Source organism: Condylostylus longicornis, unplaced genomic scaffold (genome assembly GCF_029603195.1).
Source record: "Condylostylus longicornis isolate FDR11 unplaced genomic scaffold, ASM2960319v2 ptg000030l, whole genome shotgun sequence".
Classification (NCBI taxonomy): domain Eukaryota; kingdom Metazoa; phylum Arthropoda; class Insecta; order Diptera; family Dolichopodidae; genus Condylostylus; species Condylostylus longicornis.
This window is the reverse complement of record NW_026577999.1, coordinates 9799927-9821408: the sequence shown is the minus strand read 5'-3', so window position 1 is coordinate 9821408 and position 21482 is coordinate 9799927. Positions and strand designations below refer to the sequence as shown.

General features: G+C 24.3%; 1 protein-coding gene across 6 annotated transcripts in view; it reads right to left on the bottom strand.

The window, feature by feature from the left end:
- The window catches only part of LOC129607982 (protein groucho), a 124983-nt gene that overhangs the window by 101842 nt on the left and 1659 nt on the right, over positions 1–21482 (bottom strand). The gene's annotated exons all lie outside the window — the stretch shown is intronic.

Genomic DNA, 21482 nt, shown 5'->3' with positions numbered 1-21482 from the left:
GTCTTATTCTATTTAATTTTTTTTTTAACTAATTATTTGTTTTTCTTTTTTATTCGCAAAATAAAATAAATAATAATTGGAGTTTAGCGTGCTTAAATTGTATTGTAATTTATAATATAAAAAAAAATGTTTAGTTTAATTCCTATAAGTATGCAATATGTATCTAGAAATATTAATTTACTTGGCTTGTTTTTTTATAAATAGCTAGCTAGGTAATAACTTTTAGTATGAAAATAAATGAGAAATATAATGTTAAATAGTTTTTACAAAAATAAATAGAAATCCCTTTCCTTCAGTCCGTCCCCTTCTGTTGATTGACAATGTTTGCCTTAGAGGCAGACTTGACGTTCTACTTGAAGGGTAATCAAATCTTCGCTAGAGGGTTACTGAGGGATGTCATCATGTGAAGTTTTTTCTTCCACTTTACTCATGGAAGTTTTTTCAAGAGTTGTTGGAGAGGTGTCGGAGTCAGATTCATGCTATTTCTTCACCAGAGATTGTCCGGTGAACATGTGCTCAAACACCAGATTCCCTTTTGTGTAGATTCTGACAGGATGGTGAGGAGACGGTCATACACATTCTGTCAGACTGTTCTGCTTAGGCAGTTAGAAGGCTGGGAGGCTTTAAGCGAAGTCATAGATTTTTGGTTTTAGGGTAGGTGCCGCTATTCACATATCTCTCTCCAGTAATCAACAATTTACAGTTTACAATACAAATAAGTAACAGATGTTTATATTTGAAAAATTTTAATTTCATGATTTCTTTGCAAAATTCCGGTACTTCTTTCATAATTTTATAAGATCTTTTCCATAAAGAACATACGACCATTTAGGATCGTATTTAGTTTTTATAAACATTTACAATATATTGGAATTATTATCATAACTTTAACTTGCTAATCTAGACATTCATTATGACAATTTTCATAATATTTACTAATAATTATTTTTAAAATGTCCTATAATATTCGGTTATCATACAGTTAATTTTAAAACACGGGTAAAGTTTTCACAATTTTTCTTTTTCTTTTATTCTTTAAAAACTTGTTCACTTTGTGGTCTCCTACAACGCTACTTTACACTTCTGCAGAAAAACAAAAAATATGATCGTGCCCTTAGAGCAATAAACAAAATAAGAAAAAAATTGAAATAAATAAAAAATATAATAAAACTAAAGTAATAAGAGAGCTGCCAAAACAGAAAAAGAGTAATGTAAAAAAGGAAAATTAAAAAAAAAATAAAAATTGAAAATACAATAGAAAAAGCAAAGCAAACAGCGTGGAAAAAAATGGAAACCGAGAAAAGTTAAAAAAATGAAATGAAAGTTGTAAAAGTAAATTATACGCGACCCCCAAAGGTATGCAATTGTTACGATTTTTTTATATCAAATTTTATATAGTATTATTTTAGCTAGGACGTATTATGAAATTGAATTTTCTTGATTTTTTCGCAAATGTGACCCAATTGACATATGGAAAAGAGAACCGCAGTTGTCAGAGAAAAATTGAGTTTTGAACTTGTCATTACTAACTGCAATTAGAAAAACTTGGTTTGGATCTGTAAAATCTACAGATAATGAATAGCTAGCTAACTACGTCATGTGAGTTGCCGTAGTAAAAATTAATTTTTTAAATAAAGTATTAAAAAATTACATACCTTCAGGCGGATCCTTAAAAGATGTCATTTTTTAATTTTTATACCCGTACGAACGTATGTTCGAAGGGTATACTAAATTTGCCTTACCGTTTGTAACGCTAAGAAATAACGGTGTTAGATATAGACTCAAGTGTATGTTTTTGATCAGCGTCAAATTCTGAGTTGATTTAGCTTTGTCTGTCCGTCCGTCCGTCCGTCCGTCCGTCCGTCCGTCCGTCCGAACGATAACTCAAAAACTAATTGAGCTAAGTTCACCAAATTTTCACAAATGATTTATTGTAGTAAGTGCCAGAACCCTATTTAAATTGGACATGATCGGGGTACCGGTTCGGGTAGCTGCCATACAACTTCAAAATTTATTTGGCTATATCTCAGAAACTATCAAAGTTATGGTATTGAAATTTCGCAAAAACTAATATACTAGTAGGGCCAATATGCCATATAAAATTCGTTGAAATTACTTGGCTCCTTCTGGTACCTGCCATACAACTTCAAAAATTATTTGGCTATATTTCAGAAACTATAAAAGTTATGGTATTGAAATTTCACACAAACGAATATATTAGTAGGGCTAATATGCCATATAAAAGTCGTTGAAATTACTTGGCTCCTTCTGGTACCTGCCATACAACTTCAAAAGTTATTTGACTATATTTCAGAAACTATTAAAGCTATGGTATTGAAATTTCACACAAACGAATATATTAGTAGGGCCAATGTGTCTCATAAAAGTCTTTGAAATTACTTGGCTCCTTCTGGTACCTGCCATACAACTTCAAAAGTTATTTGACTATATCTCAAAAACTATAAAAGCTGTGATATTGAGATTTCACACAAGTGTATATATTAGTAGGGCCGATGTGCTTGATAAAATTCGCTAAAATTTCTTGGCTCTTTCTGGTAGCTGCCATACAACATCAATAGTAGTTTGGCACAACCAGTATTTTGAATAACACATAGTACTGAAATTTTGCATAAATTAATATGGTAATACGGCAACTTAAAGTCATAGTCTGCCCCATAGTTAGTTATGGCACATTAGTTATTCGCACATAGGATAACAAATTCGTACGGGTATCACAGAGTTGACAAGGTCAACTCTATTTTTTTTCTCGTTTTAAACTAATTTTCAACAAGTTGCAAAATTAGGCATGATTAAAGCCCTTAACAGTTTAATAACTGGAAATCAAGACTTTTTTCACAGCAGATCTTTTTCGGCAACAAATAGTTGTAAGAGCAGCCTTTGATATGCAACAGTTGGAAACTTTTATAACTTTACAAATATGTTAAAAACAAATACCTTAGAGTTAACTTGTACAACTATTATTTTACTCAATTTTGTTCTTTTTTCTCGAGATTTAACTATTATTATTACTTTTTTCTCTATATTTTTTTTATACGAGTTCAGCAGCTGGCTTTTTCCCTCTTTCCATCTTTTATTATTGTTACATTTAAATTTAATCCTTGAACGAATTTGAGCGCGTGATTTAAAATACATACACATACCTATTATGTAATTTGAGTTCCACTTTACAAAGTTGAATTAGTCAAATTTTGAATATAGAAACATATTGAACTTGTCGAAATATTTAAAACTTTAAGGGTTTTCTTGATTCAAAGAGGAAAATTAATTGTAAATTCGCCTTTTTAAAATTATTTTTAAACAAAATTTATAGTTGTTTGAACCAGAGAAATTTTCGCATATTCCAGCTTTTCTCGATTACATCAAATTTAATTAAATTTCCATACTCGCCTTGTGAGAACTAGAAGACCCAAAGTTGATTAGTCACAAATTCTGATTCTTATTTTTATTTCAGATTGTTTATTGTGGAGGAGTTTTTTTTTTTTCAAAATGTACAGTAAACGTGCACATAGGTTAAACAGAGTGTAAAGCATAAGATTAATTTACTCTGGGATCTGGCGGAAATTTTGTGTAGTTAAAATTTTTTTTTCTTACTTTATTTTTTCAAAACTTTTTTTTTTGTGCCAGCCAAAACTTTTCCCAGAAAAGTGAGAATATAAAAATTTTTGTTTTTTTTTTTTTTCATTTTCTATTTTAGTGAAAATTCTATAGGAAATTGAATTTTTGTTGTTGTTTTTTTTACAAATAAATAGTTGCATAAATTGCATATGTATTGATGCACATATTAGTTACACAGATATATATATGTATATAGAAAAAAAATGTTAGGATAAGATGAAGGCGGACATTTGTGAAAAGGTAAAAAACAGCAACAACAACAAGAGAATGAATATTTGTTTTACATGAAAAAAATTGTACAAAATTGCAGATATTTTATTTATTGAAATTTATGCATAAATCATTTTAAATGAATATTGAATTTTTTTTTTTATTTTGTGTATAAAAAATAACAAATTGCCAATGATATTCAACTTGGATGGAAAATAAAAGTTATTAGAATATTATGCAAAAGGATTTTAGTTACAATATTTGCGTTTTTATTAGAAAAGTTTTTCTATTTTAAATTTATAATTTTAGAGTGAATACGAGTATTTCAAATAGAAAATTATTTTTCTTTTTTTTATTGTATAACTTTTAAAATATAAACTAAATTCTAAAATGATTCAATGTTGAAGTTTTTTTTATTGAAATTTGAAATTGGTAAATAACTCATAGTTTTAGATTTAAATGGTAAGAAAAAAAAAATTAGAATTTTATAAAAATTGAATTTAAAATTTAAAATACCCAAAAAAAAAATGTTAAAAAATTATTGTTTTTGAATTAAATGAGATATTTTATTTAATTCTAATGAAATTAAACTAGATTTTTCATAAAGAAATTGTGCTGGAAATCGAAGAGAACTAAAAGAAGAACGAAAACTAAATTTTTACATTCAATTCCGTCCAAAAAAGTTATACGCTTCTTATGCTATTTAAAACGTATTTCGTTAGGGAGGAAGGCGGATCTGACGGTACGAACAGCACAATAATGAACTACAAGAAGACTTCACAACATAAAATTAAGTTAAATAACAGTTGATCCCCTCTATAATATTCAAAATCGAAATATCATTAATTTCGTTCCCAATACATAATATTTTGGAATATCTTTTGAAATCATCCAAAAAAATTGTGTTCTCAAACAAACTGTTAACTAAATAGAGGTAGATATTTGTTAAAATAAGGTTTGCTGATGATACACTTATAATACTGTTGAGCGTAATGTTGTTTTCCTAATTACATATGAATCAATTCTTCTAATGTTGCTTTCCTGGTTATGGATATCAATTCTATTTGAATTTTTATAAAATAAAATATGTGCTTACAAACAGTAGACACTATTGTTAAAAAATCTATTACAAGAATAAGTTTAATTCAATATTTGAGTGCCGTAATAGATGATAAACTCACATTCGACAAACATGCACATTACATAATCAATAAATTATCATAAAAGATTGGATATTTAGGTAGAATAAGAAGACGGTAAAGTGTGTTGTTATACAATACAACAATTTTGCCTCATTTTAATTTTTGAGCGCATCTATTCTATTTTTTTGTAGTGATGGGAAAGCAGAAATACTACAAATTCTGCAAAATAAATGCAATGTAGATTATACTTAAGAAGAAAATCAAATATTCAATTTATGTTATTAGAACTCAAATGGATATCGGATCGTCTAAAATTAAATTTGTTCACAAAAGATCTAACACATTAGATTTCTAAAAAAAGTTGTGAGAAACAATCCCCACAGAGAGTATAATCTCATAATAATAATAAAAACTCATCATGTGACAAAATTTCATTGAAACTTTTTAAAAATAATAAAAGTTTTAATTCAACAACTTTTCTAATTCAATCTAAATTTGATTACGTCCTCTTGAAAATTATCTATGGTTTCTCTTAGAAATATTTCCAATTTTAAATCATACTAGAATTCAGTGAGCAATCTGATTGATTACATTAATTTTATTACTGTACTTTTTAAAATCAACTATAAAGAATAAGATTTTTTACCAAAAATTCCGTTTTAAGAAAAAAAGGACAAAGTAATAATTTTTTTGAGGTTTAATTAAATAACACTAATTTTTTTTTGGTTTTATTATATTAGACCTATGCATACACAATCAAAGTCAAATGCTTAAACGCTTCCAAAATAATAATAAATTAATTATTAAGCCAAAAGTTTAAAAATAAAAAATACAAAAGCAAAGAAAGAAATAAAAAGAGCAAATTTCCTTTTTTTTCGGTACATTCCCTAATTACTTTAATAATATTTTTCTTTTCTTTCCTTTTCATTTACTGTTTTCTTTTCCTTCTTTCTTTATTTCTTTTTTTCATATTTTTTTTTTTAATATTTTCTGATTATCTCTTATAGCGAAGAACAACAAAAAAAAAGACTAAAAATACAAAAAGAGAAAAAAAATCTTTTTCTTTAACTTTTCAAATACTACAAGAGTTTAGGATAGCCTTTGGCTTAAAATCTTTATTCTTCTCAAGTATATATTAAATTTATCAATATAAAAAGAAAAGATATGAAAAAAAAAACAAAAAATCTCATAAAAATCTTACGAAAAATAGTCTTATGTACACATACACACACACAACACATGTACATAAAAATATAATCAAGGATGCAGGATTAATATGTCAAAGAAATATAACAGTTTTTTTTATTCTGTTTTCTTTAAACTTAAATATAAGGTTGGATTTTCCTTATTTTTTTTTTTTAATTCAAACTTTTCTTTGTTATAAATATTATGATTGAAGAAAATTTATTTTGGGGGCAATCTATACACACACATTTTTGAAATATTTTTGAATTTTATGGACAAAAGAATAAGGGATGGTATTATTTTAAGTATCTAATGCAAACAGTGAAGTCTTATACTTGTAATGAAATGGAAAATCAAAAAAAAGGGTAAATAATATAAAGTGAGTTGGATGCTACTGTAAAATATTTATCGAATTTCATAGAATTGAAATGGAATAAATTTAAAAGATAAATTATTACTATTTTAGTTGATGTACGATCAACAAATTTTTTAAATTTAAATGCTAAGCTAGCAAAAGCTAAGTCTTATAGTGAGTTTTCTGTCTTGATATACAATCGCTGATATAACCTACATCCATCTCATAAATATAACCTGCAATTATCTATTATAATCAATTGAATTTCCCAAAACTCCGTAGTATTGTACATTCGACACACTTCAGTTGTTTTTGCCTGTGACTCAATATACTCTCAATTTTCATTCTCTCATAAAATTTCCCCCCCACCATTTCGGTGTGATTCAGAGAGTAATAATATTTCTCATTTATATTATTAAAATTTAATTTTGAAAGACAATTAATATTTAAGATTTTCAATGAAAATTACCAAAGGAAAAAAAAACAAAAATAGAAAAACAAAAGACACAGCCGTCATTGCATTAAAATTGCCCACCCCCCCCCTCCCAACCAATCCACCCTGTGTTTCACTTAAATTTCGTTTATGTTTCTACACTGTTAACTTCCTTTTTTGGTTTATTATACTTAAATCTTCAATATTTTATGTGAATACGGGAAAAATATTATTGACGACAACGACTGCGATGAGTAAAAAAATTTTTATGGAAAGTAAGCAATACAGAAAATAAAAAAAAACAAAAAAAAAAAACAAAAAAAAAAAAAAAGCAAAAAAAAAAAAAATAAAAAAAAAAACCATAAGGATAAAAAAATTGTTAACCATATAAAAAGAAAAAGACACAAAAAAAAAACAAAAACACCACAATAAAATGAAAAAAAAAAAAAAATTTACAAGCACAAAAAAAAAAAGGCGAAAAACTTTTTTTTTGCTCCTCCTGTGAACCTAAAAGAAAAAACCCTCATCACTTTTGAAAGAAGCAAAAAAAAAAAAAAATTTTTTTTTACATAAAACTTTTTTTTTTTTTTGGGTTTTCTTTTTCTTGTTTATTTTCACCCAATCCCCATTTAATTCCTTATGCTGCAGCAAATATCCTTATCAACTTGAATGACTATATAGAAAATTATATGGTCGTGTGTATTCTTTAGTGACTTAAACATTCACTCAGTACATTATACACAGATAATATGTGTTTGTACACATATTGTAAATATAATGTTAGATATATGTACATATACACGGGAAAATATACAGTTGCAAGCAAAAATATTTGCCAATGTTGGATTCAATTTTATTCAAACACTTGAGAATTTTGTAAGTTGAGGGAATTTTGAGTTGGGAATTTTGTAGCTTTAACATTACGAATGAATAATGAAAAAATCTCTTTCCTTGTGAATTCGTCCTATAAAAATTTAAACAAATACATTTCAATTTAAAGGCTATTAGAAGCAGAGAGACAAGTATGCAAAAGGAAACAAAAAAATCTAAAAACATAAAAAAATTTGCACAAAAACATTGAGTTTTACTCGTCTTTAGAATGTTTCTGAAGAGAACAACCGAATAAAATTGGATTCAAAAACGAAGTAAAACCGGCAACGATCCTATAGAAGTCTATAGGAGGTTTGAATTAATAGTATGACGAACCATTTGAGTATGATAAGAATCACATGCCTAAATTATTTTGATCATGTTTCAAATAACTGTTAAGATGTTGAGTATTTTACTCTCTCTTTCTATACATTAACTCTCTCTCTATACATTAATTTGGCAATATTTGAAGTCTCCTACTGTATATACTCATACATTGCAAAAAAACAAGAGGAAAAACATTTTGTTTTCTCTTTCTTCCTTTTTTTTCCTCTTATTTGTGTAATGGGTATATAAAATGTATGAATATGTAGATTATGTTTGATGTTTATTACTAACATGCTCGTAAACTCTCTAGTATTCTGATACTAGTCTATTTTCTTTAATTTCTGTTTGTTCTTATTTTCTTAGGGTATATGGTATGGTATCGTGTTGGTTGATTTCTTTTTATTATTTTACATTTATTTATTTGTGTTTTTTCTTTTTTTTTTTGGAGTCGGGTAAATTGTACTCTCTGATTCTATCATCTCTATCATCATTTATTTTGAATAATGTACGTGTGATGTTCTGCAGTTTCACTTAGTTTATTCATATTCAGGCGTTAAATCTTAAAAATTACAAAGAAATATGGAAACATGTTAAACAAAAATGTGGCAAAAGTACAATTTTTTATTTGAAAAGAAGAAAAAAAATGGAAAAAAATTATTTTTTTTTTCTTTTGCTGGCACATATGTATAAACCAGGGAAATTTGTAAATATATGTATATTTAAGTTCATATAAGTGTATGTAAAGTATGTGTACAGGAGATGAGAGTAAATATAATAGACATTTATGTGCTGTTGTTATAAAAAGTTATTTTATAATATTCAAATGTATAATATTATTTGGATACATTATGCATACATGTACCATACATATAAGTATGTACAAATCATCAGAAACAGGATGTTTCGAAATTTAATACTTAAAATAAAAATTGAAGACTTTTTAATAATTTACAAAAGTTTTATGAAAATTCAAATTTTGAATTAATTTCGAACATGTGTTCAAACAAGTTGCATGAAAGTTGTGTTCAAACAAGTTGCATTAAACAAGATTTTGTTTAATGTGATTGCAATATGAAGAACATTTGATGTTTGTACAAAAGTCTGCAGATTTTATTTGAAATTACAAAAATACAACCATTTAGTTTTAATAAAACTAATGTATGAACAATGTTTGATGTCTAGGTTCTTAATAAAATAACTTGTTAGTACAAGTATATTGTATTGAAACAAGAAGGGTATTTAATTATAAACCTCTTCTTGAATATTTTTCATCATTAATATGATGTTTTCAAAATATTAAAGTAATTTTCATCATTTATTTAATTATTTGTATGATTGTTATACAACAAAAACCCTCCTAATAAATGATATAATAATTGAATCAACCTGTATAATTGAATAAATAAAATCATCTAAGAGTATAACTTCTGAAATATGAAAATGTAAAAGGCAAAAAAAAAAAAATTATGAAAATATTAAAGAAAATTACTATGGTGAACATGAGGTAGGGCAAGAAACGGAGGAACGGAGAGTGAGAGAGAGAAAAAAAAAATAACAAACTAAGTGGTGAAAATCTTTTTCTTTCTTTACAGTTATTTTGTATCTTGGCAAATAGAATATGAGCACTTATGTATAAAATATTTGTTAAAAAAAATAAAACATACTAAAAGCTATACAGCTTTTATCCTGATATGTCAGATAATTCTATACATATTCAAATTTATAAATATGTATGAACACAATCAATGTAAGAATGTATGTTTGTATGAATACAACCGATATTTAGGCAAGAATATATATTTTTTTTTTGATTTTTCACATTGTTTTTCTCTTGTTTTCATATAAAAAGAATATTTTTCATTTTTATTCATTTATTCGATTGTGATTTTTATATTTTATTTTATTTCATTTTTTTGTATATAAATATATTTTTTACATTTAATTTTGATTTCTTTTGCAAAACTTGTAAATATGTACGAGTATGTATGTACGTGATATTATAATATATTTTTATGAAAAATATATAAATAAATTTCTGTGAATAAAAATTCTATACATTATTGTACCTCTAACGTGCTAAGAATATATTTTCGATGAAATAAACTTGCACCTAGCATTCATGTATATTATATAAATAAAGCTAAAACTGAAAATTTTTATATTTATTAAAAAAGTTTGTGGTTATGTTTATTTTATGTATGATATGTTAGACATAACTTAAAATAATCAAATTAATACAGCAATTAAACCTCGTAACACCTTTCAAGTAACTGCTGTTCCACACCACTAAACTAATCTTGTTCTTTTGCAATAAAAATGCGTTAAAAATTATGGTTTATACCAAGTTAAATCATTCTAGGCTCTTTTTAATCTTAAATGCGCGGTTCAACAAGAAAGGGTGCAATATTGTTAGACTCAATTGTAATAGCTCAACTCTGAGAAGTAAAGTTTCTGGATGTGTCATGATAAATTAATTATGTCTTCAACATGAAACCTAGACAACATTAACTAGTAAAATAATACATCCAACAAGTTTTAACGATAATCAAACTTCTTTACAACCTAATCGAACGTGTTTGATTACATTTCTTTTTTTTTTGTATTGAAAAGTTCTTTAAAAATTTCAGCCTATAATTTCATACATACATATATTGTTTAATTTATTTTGATTTAAAATGTTGCCGACGGATAAAGCTAAAAAAAAAATTGTGTTATCGACTGTATTGATTTTAGTTTTTCTTTAATTTCTTATTATTTATTTTGCTCTTTCTCATTTTTTCTTCTTATTTCAACAAAAATATACAAAAAATTAACAAAAACAAAAAACCAAAAATACTCAAAATAAAAAAATAAGCCAAGCGAAAAAATGGGAGAGCAAAAAAAAATATTTTTTTTTTTTTAATTTTCTTTTTTATTATAAGCATACTTGTACATAAGAATGTGTAGATAACTAAGTATATTTGTGTATATGTGTGTATATACAAAATATGAATAATATTTAGGATAAAGAATGTGTACTTGGATATTCTAATATGTATGTGTATGTATATGTGTGTATGGCTATAAATTTATATCCCATATAAAATATTGTTAAATCATTCACTGAATTGACGTACTTTTTTTTGTTTTTTTTTTTTTTTTGTTTTTTTCTTGTGTTTGTTGAACAGTTAAGGATCAAGGATATTCTTTTTTTTTGGCAAAACTACCAGCTTCCATGTTTCCAAGTATCAACAATAATAAAAAAAAAGTAAAAAGAAAAAGAATAATAATAAAAAGATAAAAAATAAGAAAAAATGGAAAAATAATAAAAATAAGAAAAAGTGGAAAGGAAAAAAAAAGATAAAAAAAAGGACATGGTAACAAAAGAGATTCGGGTCAAAACAATTTTGTTTATGATGATAAGAAACAAAATAATCAAAAAATAATAAAAACAAAAAAATAACAAAAAAAAAAATCGAAATATTATATTTTTTGTGGACAGTTTTGTATATATGGAGAAGAAAAATAAGAAAAATAAAAATACGAACAGTAATAAAAGGAACAACGAAAAAAACAACAACAAAAAAAGGATAAAAATTATTTCGATTTTATAATATTAAAAGGATATTTTTGTAGATTGTAGACAAAATGCAGTGAAGAATTACAAAATTTGTTTAAGAACCAATCTTTTATAAGAGAAAATTAATAAAATAAAGGTGCCGAAACAAAAATACAATAGAACTGGCAAATAACTTCCTAAATTTGATTTATTGAACTTATAAATTTCATGATGATTGGAGTGTTAGTAATTACGGAATTCCTATAAGAATGAGAGAAATGATCTTCGGGAAGGTGCGATTTCCACATCCAGATATCGCCGAAAAATTAATTATTTCCTAATACTTTCTGAAAGAATAGAACTGAAATATAAAATTTTCGAAAAATTCAAAACAAATCCACAAGTGAAGTGAGAAAACTGTTGAGATTTACAGACTAAAGTGAACAGCCAAATAAACGGACCGAATTTCATTAAGAGTACTGTTGATTTTCTCAATAGCTTGAAGGAGTGCTCAATTCAGTTTCATTGTTCTACAAGTTGTATAACAAAATATAATGTAAAATTTTGCGAACCAATACAAATTCTCGTCGGTATTTCAACACTGAATACTGAAAAACACATTCAGACATACATATATGTATATGTTTTCACGTTATAATAAAAGTAACAGATCTTTTCTATTTAATAGAATATAATCATTTCAAAATCGATGAATTTAAGTTTTTTTTTTTTTTTAGAAGTTTTTTTTCGTGTTTCTTATTATTTTATTGTATTTCCTTTTTATACTTAATATAGGTATATATATATAATTTACATAAATATATTTACATGTGTATATACTAATGTATTTACACATATGCATATGACCATATAAAATTGTATGTATGTGTTTATATAAGTTGGAAAAGTTTATTTTATTATATTTTAAGCTGAGATTTTCTTAACATTATTTTTTTTGGTTTTTGTTTATTTTACCCCTGCCCCTGCATATGTGAACACAGTAAGTTTAATAAATTTTGAAATTTTCGTATTAGCGAAGTGAATTAATGGGAGTGAATCAATTATGAGAGCTGATGTTAGTTAAAATAGAGTAAACTATTCAAATTGAAAATTACGATTTCTTATTTATATATTTCTTGTGTTTTACTCACCGCCTAAAAACAAATTTATTGTATATCACTCAACCCAAAGACAAATGGTTTTTGAACATTTATCTTCTTACTTTTCCAATAAGGTGAACTGGTATATGAAATAGCTGTTGACCATTCCAAACAAATAAATTTTTATGAAATCCAAAAATTATCAAGCATACTACGTGTGTTATGTTTTCATATATTTTATATTGTGTATAAATAAATAAAATATATGTACGTAGATGTACATATTAATATTTTTGTTATATTAAAATTCATTTTGATAGAAATTGTAACCTTTTCAAAAAAAAAATTAAGGAGAATTTTTTTTAAATTGAAGAAAATTTATAAAATGATTGAAATTATTAAAAAATTATAAAAAAAAGTTATGATTTCATTTAAAAAAATTTTCAAAAGAATTAAATATAAATTTTATTTTTAAAAAAATTTCATATGAATTTCATGTAGCTAACTAGCTAGTTATAGTCTATATACAAGTATATAATATAAAATAAATATTGCATACTTTCAGGGGTACAAATTGCATTATTCATATCAAGAGAAATAAAAATACAAAATACACGGCAATGGTATTAAATATAGAAATCTATCTTTCATATTTATGAACTCATTCAAATGAAACAATCATAATAAGGACGCATAATAAAATATTTCTTTTGAATTGGAGGTAGTTTTATAAAAATGTTCCTATGATTTTAATTAGTAAGCGGGACACAAGATTTTCTCGGTTATCAATTTATTCATTTAGTACGAAAAATCAGAAATATTTGATTAATTAAATTATAGACACAAAATGAATAAAATTTGAAAAGAAAATAAATTTATTTTGAATTTTTTACGATTTCGACTTCAAAATAATCTTTGACAGACAATTAATTATTTTCCCAAAATTAAATTTGAAATCAACATAAAAAGCAGCAATATTAATGGTAAAAATTAATGTTAATCATTAATAAAATAAAATTAAACCCGATCTTAATAATTTAAACAAAGGAGGTTTTTCGGATAACGGAATACAAGATCAACTATATAAGCATGCAAAAAATAGCTTTTTTAGAAATGTATAAAAAAGCATTTGTACCATTTTGCCACAAAATCGAATTTTTATATTGTCAGTCTAATCAAAAGCTCACGAATTTTTTGTAAAATTCAAAGTACGAGATTAAAATTCACAAAATCTCTACTATAGTACAAAGCTGAAATTGTAATTTCATTTTCGAAAAACTGATAACGTTATTGAACCCAGCCCTTTAAATTCCAATATACACTAAATCTGATAATTTAAAATATAATTATATTTTAAAACCATTAAATACCATTAACACATAATAAAATTTTTTTTAAAAAATTATTCAAATTAAAATTACATTTATCTTAATCACACCCCTTTTCTCTCCACTCGCTCTCACCAATTTCTAAGTTATAGCATTTAAATTAAAATCATTTCAATCAACAAGTACAAAAAAAGAGTATGCACATTTTATGTCAATATCTCTCGTATATATTACTAAGTATGTATATATAATACTTTTTTTTACTTTTCAATTAAATTTCCCTACTAAATATTTAATATACATATATATATATATATATAATTCTTATACAATATCAATTTTAAATATACAATAATGTACTTATATTCTCTATACACATTCAAGTATCACAATAATAATAATAATATGGTGTATTGTAAATGTAATAAAAATAATAATTATAACCTTCAAATTAATTTATATATATATACATATTTTATTAAAAATTATCTCCAACCATATTATCTATTCATATAAATATGTATATACATATATTGTATAACGAAAAATACAATATAATTGATTTAATAAACTTTTAATATACCATTAGAGGCAAACAAACACAGAGAGAAAAATTATTATCCTAAAATGTATATATACATATATATGGATGTATATGACACAAAAGAAATGAATAACAAATCATTGTATAAGAAAAAATCTAAATAAAAATTACAAGAAGAACAAAACAAAAAAAAAACGGGAACAATAAAATACAGAAAATATCCTTAAAATCCTTAAAAAGCAACCAAGACACAGAACAAAAAAAAAAATTAAACACACAAAATGACTAATTCTTTTGAAAATATTTAAATAATCATACTAAAAACAATATTCCTTTTTATATACTTATCATATCCTTGGTATTTTTTTTTTTTTATTAATCCTCAATCTAATTTTATTATACTATATATGCACGTATATATAACATCATATTGTCCATAATATACACACAATTTTTTTTCTATATATTAGAAAGGCAAGAATATAATCTTCTATATTGCATACTCATATACAAACGTACATTTATATTAAATGTAAAAATATTTATTTTATACTGTTGTTTTTTTCTTTTTCTTCTGAAAAACATAAGAATATATCCTTATAAAAAGTTATACACTTGTGTCCCGTCTAAAATTTAATAATAAAGAACAAAAAAAAAGTAAATTTTCCCTAACATAAACTCATCTTTTCTATAGCATTTTTTTTCTTATTATTCGTCCCTCTCTCTTATAGCCAAGTATTCTTAAATCTATGAAGTAGACAATGTACACAAAACCAAAAAAAAAAACAGAGAAAACAGAGAAAAATAATAATAAAAGAAAAAAAAAAAGAAAAGAAAAAATGTCAATCATTAAACGTTCTTCAAGTAATAATAATAAAGTTGCAAAAAGGACACAGTTTTTATCTACCCACATAAAATCACCACATACACTTATATACATACAAACATACATAGCTTATAGCAAAAACATAAAGACTCTAATGTAAAATATTATGGCGCTTCCGTTTTTCTTTTCTGTTTTCATGCTTATTTTTTTTTTTGTTTTTTTTCCTTTTCTTTATTCTTCTTCAGTTTCATAAATTTTTCTCCTGTCGATATCCTTTTTTTTTTCATACCATTTTTATTGCTTGTTTTTGTTTTTTTTTTATTACATATTATGTTATTTTTTTTATCCTCCCTATGCCATTTAAGTCCTTCTTGTTTTTTTTTTCATTTTCTGATTTTCTGCTTTCCTTTTATTTTTCCTTCTGTTTTTTGTTTTTGCCTCTTTCTATATTTTTTTTTGGGATTTTTTTTTTATTGCAAATACACAAAAGAAATTTCAAACGGAATCATGACAAAAGATTTTTAATGTAGAAAAAAAAACCGAAAACAAAAATTAAATAACAGCAAAAACAAAAATAATAATAACAATAAAGGAAAATAAACAAGAAAACCTTCACAGGATACTAACAATCAAACAAGACTTAATTACATAAACTTGTAGAAAATTTAAGAGTAACACATAACAACGGCAAAAAAAGGAACAAAAAAAAAAAAGCAGAATCCCTGATAATTGAAACGTTATACTTTAGGAGTGCGAAATTGATGAGCAATTTTTTTTTTTTTAAATTCTCTCATCTTTATGCTCTTTCTCTATAACCGATTTCTTTACATTTCTCCAACACTCTCTTTCTCTCTCTCGCTCCCTCTTTACATGATTTCGTTCCTTCTTATTTATGTGTACACATTTGAACGATACATTGTTGTAAATTTATGTAATTTGGTATTGTTGTTGTATATATAATGTGTATAGTATGATATAGAAGAGTATTTTATTTTGGGGGTCGAATTGAATTAGAATATTTTTTTCAATCTAATGAATAAAACGAATAAATTGTATATTTTATTTATAGAATATTTACTGTCATTTATAAGATCGTGATATTTTAGTTTTGTGCGTTAAATTTGAGAAGAATTGCGTATTTTATAATTTGAGAGAAAATTAAATTATTTAATTTAATTTTAAATATTATGAATAAAATTTTATTTTGATTATGTACAATTGAAAAGGCATTGTATTGATTCTATACTTTATTTATATTTTGTTAATTTAATACCAAATTCTAAATATTTTGAATGTATCAAATTATGTCAAATTTTAAAATTCACATTAAATGTCCAATTTTTTCATATGCAATGTGAATTATATAGGTATTAGAAAATTATTCAGAATATGTATAAAATTTGAATGGAGTGTGTAACAAAGTAATGCGCAAAACGGAAGAGTCTAAATAACAATAAAAAGAGATAAAGATTATTTAGGGCCTAATCGTCTATCTCGCTATTTTACTCTGAAAGTGAGAAGAAAGTGAGTAACTATCATATACTTGTATAATGTAATTTTCGAGTGAGAAGAATTATCTGGTATTGCGTATCTGAGTTTTTTCTAAAATACATACAAAATTTATTCACTTTGTTTTTGAAAATGAAACATTCAGTCGATAATTTGAGAAAACATGCAAAAATTCAATTAAAAAAATAAGTAATCTTATTGGAAAAGTGAAACATCAATTAGAAAACACTTATAATTCTGATTTGAAAATGAATAAAAAGTGAGTAAAAAACCGAGATACACGATCAGGCTGTTAATCTGCGTTTTTTTCTCTTACTCTGTCATTTGTTATTAAATTTAGGTGCACAATGTATTTTTTCAAGTAAATAATAACAGAAAAATTATATTTATTTAATTGTATAACAGTACCAAAAATTTTATATAAATATTTTAAAAACACGAAACTAAATCCCTGCATTTCTTCTAATAAGAACTAAATTAGAATTTAAAACAATTCTCTTATACAAAATAACCGACAAAAATTCTCAAAACCCTCACAAAATAAATAAAAATATTGAAAAAAAAAAACAATTATCCTTAAAATCTTTTTTAATAAACTAAAATTCAAATTTGTAATAAGTCCACCTTATATTTATTTAGAAAGATTAACTTCTCTATATGCAATAAGTAATATAAAATGTACACATATGTATTTAATTTTTAAAAACAATAAAAGAAAAAAAAATCAAATAATAAAAGCGTTATAACGAGAAGAAAAAAATTTAACAAGCAAAGAAAATGCCCTCTTTAACTTCACTCTATATCAGCATTTAAAGTCAATTGGTATTTTTCTCTTTATAAGTACAACATTATTTTCATATTCTTTTTTATTTTTCTTCTTCTTCTTCATCTCCCTTTTCTTCTTGTTAATTGTATATTTGTTACGGTTTTTTTTTTTTCTACATAATTCCTTTTGTCAATTCCTTCTACATATTTTTATTTACACTTATTATTTAAATAGAGTAAAAAAAAAAAGAACAAGAAAAAAATAATATCCTTTATTATTTTTATTCTTCTTATTTTTTGCTAGATAGGTCTTTATATTTAAAGAATACACGCCACAGATTTATATATGTATATATAAGATACATGGTATTTGTTATCCTTTAGTAAGGCGCATGAGCAATTATTAACAAAAACAAAAAACAAATGAAAAAAAAAGCAAAAATGCAAAACACGGCATTTCATATTTTTTTTCTTCTTCTTCTTCTTTTTTAGCATTCTCATCATCAATATCATTATATCATTATTATCAATATCATTTCTTTTTTTATTATTATCATCTATTCCACATCATATATGATGAAGATGATAATAATAAAAATACTATGGTATGATGAGAGTAACATTTAAAACAAACCGTTAATCGTATTGCTCTTTGCTCATACCATTATACTCGCTTATACTCGTAAGTATATTACCATGCCAGTAAAATTTCATTCCTCCATACAAAAAGCATGTACACAATTACTCTCCATAAACACTAATTTTCATCTTTCTCCCTTCAATTCAATATTAAGGTAATCGGTTCTTTTAGTTTTTATTTTAATTTTTTTTTTTTTGTAAATATTTTTTTCTTGTTCTCACTTTCTCTATTCAATAAATCCGCTTTTAAATTTTTTTTATTTTCTACATATTTTTTGCTCCTTTTTTTTTGTCGTTTTCTATTTATTTTTATTCCCACAAACGCGACGTCTAAAACACAATTATATGCTAGAATAATGAAAATAAAAAAAAAAACAAAGAAAAACAAAATAGTAGAAAAAAAAGAAAAAGCATAAAAAAGAGGGAATAAAACCATAAACCAAAAATGATATATGAATACAATGAAGGAAGGAATAACCACAGGATATATGAGAATTCTATACATACCATTATAATATAGTGAATAATATATTAAATATGTTTAGAGTATGAATGTAGTTTGAAATGCAGGCAATGTAGTTTTGTGTAACAAAAAGTGTATGCGAGAGAGAAGAAAATTGTAGTTATGGTAGGTGGTAAGTTCAGTTGAATTGAATTGAAAAATGAAAATGCAATAGCATAGGAGAAGGAGAAGAGAATAAAAACTCAAAATTTAATTTGATAAAACATAGGAATAATAATAAGGATACGAGGGTAACAACAATAAAATAATATTTATTTTTCTCATAAATTCAAGTATGTATATATATACTTATGTGGATATACGTATACGCGTACTGTATAAGTATAGGGCCTATGTTATTATTTGAAATTGATTATTTTTAAAAAAAAAACTTTAAATCGTGAACCAATATCTACATTTCTCCAATGTTATTACATTCCATACTCGTATTTAACTTCCTTTGCATGTTACGGATTAGTCATATACGATACTATTTGATAAATATATTTAAGTGAATGAAAAAAAAAAAAATATCCTTTTCAATCTAATTTTCTTCATATTTTATAAAAGTATACCAAGACATCATATACTAAACCGCACAATTTGAACTTTATGTCAAAATGAAATGGTCGTGTTCCTTTAAGTTGTTATTGTTCGTATCCTGTTATTATTATTATTATCCTTTTATTTTAGTATTGGGGGTATTAAATTACATACAAAAATAAAAACAAAATTATTTTTTATTCCTTTTCTTTTTTGTTTTTTCTTAAATATTTTGTCGTTTTTTCTTTCATTTCAACATATTGGTAGTTATTTAAAATGAATTTTCGAAGTGAGAGAATATAAATATTAAAATAAGAAGAGAATATAATAGTAGTTAGAGAATTAATAGTATTGTTAATAATATAGGAGTAATAAAAAGTAAGCAGCAGTAACAGCAATATATAGGAAGTAGTAGAAGTAATAACAAAGGACGACAAAAAAAAAAAAAATAAATCAAATAGAAAAATAAAAAAAAAACTTTTTTTTTGTTCCTTCGTCTTTCAAATTATTGTATTTTTGCGACGTTTATATTTTGTTCGTACATATTTATGCCTACATTGTAAATGGAAAAAAAAATAAGGATATTAAATAAATGTGAATGTATGTGTACTCATTTAAAATGAATTTTTTTTTTCTTCTTGTAATCATTTATGGTAAAAAAATATATAAAAATAATATAACAAAAAGTAGAGCAACAATGAAAAGAAAAATTTAGAATAAAAGAGAAATAAAAAGGAGAAAAGTTCAAAAATTCACAAGCTAATTTTTTTTTTTTCTTTTGATTATTTGAGGCAATAAACAAGAAGTTGATAGCAATTATATATGCTAAATATTTATGTATATACATACATTATTATCGGTACGTAATAATTTTATTTTATGATTTAAAACGAAAATATTTTAGCACTCAACATAATTATTTTATAAATGGTTACAGTTGTATAGAAATGGTTAATAAATATTTTGTAAACAATGTTATTAAAATAAATTATATAGCAGTCTTTATTATATAATTATTACATATGTATGTACTTACCTACATTAACTTAAACAATAGTTAATAATATATATAAAAAAATAAGCGTGCCATTATAATGTCAATGTATGAAATATTTATTTATAAACGTTTATATAATATAGTTACATATATACATCAATTTATCTATGTATGAACTCGAAGTTATTGTGCACATAAATTGCATATTATAAATATACTACATTCCATAAATATACTAGTATGTTAATAGAAATTAGACGTTCAGCCAAAGGTATTTCAATAATAGGTAGATATACCTATGTCATGGGTGACAAAAATAAATTATATATGCAAAGAATTTCAGAATTAGTCGAATAAAATTAGAAAATGAATACTTTTCTATAATATAGGAAAAACAATATTTTAAAAAGGTGTTGGATAAAAAAAATGAAAACTCAATAAAAATGAAGGTGATTTTAACTGCCTTTCGTTGAACTTATACATTCATTTTAATATTTAAATTAAGTACAATTTTGTTTATGAACACATCCAATATTATGTTACTTACAAATTCTAATGATATAATTATTCATTGATGTATTTTTAAGTGAATATAATATTAAAGTATTAAGTCAATATTTAGGAATATTGAAAGAAAATTCTTAAGGATATTAAACATGTAATTTAAATAGAAACATATTCTAATTTATGTACTGTGGTTTTCTTTAAGAATTCCACCCTTACACAATACAAACAATATTGTACCTACATAGCTATTAAAGAAGTTTAAAATAAGAAATATGCAAGCCTATTATTAAAATACAAAATAAGGGTTTTTAAGGAGCTTTTGATGTAATTAGTAATTTATCAAAACTATTTCCACTGTTCGATATTTTTCAGTAAAAATGATTACTTATTTTTGAAATATGGGTTGAAAAATAAATTTTTTTAATAAAGTCCTTTATAATTTTATTATTTTTTTTACCTGAATTAATTTTATTAAACTTTTTCTTAATTATTTTTATTTTTTTACGAAATATAAGTAATTCTTCCT